The sequence below is a fragment of the Ochotona princeps genome, chromosome 18, assembly GCF_030435755.1.
Source record: "Ochotona princeps isolate mOchPri1 chromosome 18, mOchPri1.hap1, whole genome shotgun sequence".
In the NCBI taxonomy this organism is placed as follows: domain Eukaryota; kingdom Metazoa; phylum Chordata; class Mammalia; order Lagomorpha; family Ochotonidae; genus Ochotona; species Ochotona princeps.
In genome coordinates this window covers 53,237,234-53,238,899 of record NC_080849.1, presented here as the reverse complement: position 1 = coordinate 53,238,899, position 1,666 = coordinate 53,237,234, and positions in this window count along the sequence as shown.

The window sequence follows — 1,666 nt, the reverse complement described above, 5'->3', positions numbered from 1 at the left end:
ATACCATCACCAGTGCTAGCAGCGATCTAAGTGACCCTGTTTGTCCACTTCTGGTCCAATGCCCATTGAGCCCAGTGTGATGGAATCAAGCAGGTGGAGCACCCACAAAAAACAAAGACGGATCTCCTCACTCAAGGCGCTCAAAATTCAGCAGCCAAAGACAAGTTCAGCGCCCAAGCCAGTTCCCGATGCCATTGAAATCAAGTGCTCTGGCAGCACATATGTCTCAAAGTGGATATGACACCAAGGGAAGGCAGTGTGGTGGTGAATGGCAACTGCCCGAAGCAGCAGCACAGGTCTTCCAGTGACAAAACAACTCCACCTGCCTCATGAACTTCACATACCATCAGCTGTCCTAGCAGCATTCTAGGAAACCCTGTTTGGTCAATTCTGATAAAATGCCCATTGAGCTATGACTGATGGAAAAAAGCAGCTTGAGCACCCACAAAATATAAAGACGGAGCTCCTCACTCAAGGCGCTAAAAACTCCACAGCCAATATACAGGTACTATTTTCCAAGTTGTTCTCTTTTCATCTCAGATTAAGGCAAACATGTGGTATTTAACCTTTTGGGATTGGTTCATTTCTCTTAGCATGATGGATTCCAGTCGGGCCCATTTGTCCACAAAGAATTGCAATCTGTAACAACCTGTATCCAATGCAATAAGATAACGCGATATAATCTATAAACCAACAATTAATGTCAGAATACTTAAGATCTACATCGAAAATCTGTAAAACCTACTATACCCTCAATACGCTATGTTAACCTGTAATGGGGGGGAGTGCAGGGAAATCTTTCAGGACCATAAAAAGAGTGAGAAAAAAGTACAATATAGCCTATCAAGATCAAATCTGGTAATTCATAGATAACAGACTCAAAGTGGCACTAAACAACACTAAAACTACTATACCAATGCATGAGGGGGGAATCGGGTGCGATCCTGACAACCTCTTAACAGGAGGTCATGTGCGTGGAGCAGGGGAGCACTCCAGAGTGGAGCAGGTGGTAAGGAGGAAGCTTGGATCCCAACCATGAAGACTCCCAGACCTTCACCACAAACTATTAATACGAGCAGCAAGGACTATATCCCAACTGCCAAGAAGGCCACAGGGAATTGGATGCCCTCGGAGGCCGAGTACTCTGAGGTCACCCACCCCCAACCGGAGCTTCCACAGGGGATGGAAGAAGTCCAAACACTACCGTGCAGAAACCAACGTCATCGGAAAGACAACCAGAAGCCCTGAGTGGTCTGCAGAAACAGAAGAACAATAAAAGTCCTTCGGGACCAGGGAGGAGAGCTTTCTCTGGTCCGAGCCTGGCTCCACCTCTGGACCCCCCCTCCCTCACAATGACCATCGGGATCGCTTCGAAAACCCCTCACAGCAAACAAACAATCATACAAACTAAAAAAAAAAAAATCCTAAAATAAATAAACAACAGAAAGTAGAACTTGAAATCTGACAGGAAAGAGCTGGCGTGGATTGGCTCATGCCTCGCTGGGTGGGTCACAAAGATTAGTTTTACTCCTCACCATGGTTTTGAGGATTTTCCTGTACACCTCCCCCCCCAAAAAATGTTCTGCACCTAAAATGTTGACATATATCTTGTTAGAGTTACAAGCCAGTCTGGATTATCCTAAAATCTGCCAAGATCAGCAAAATT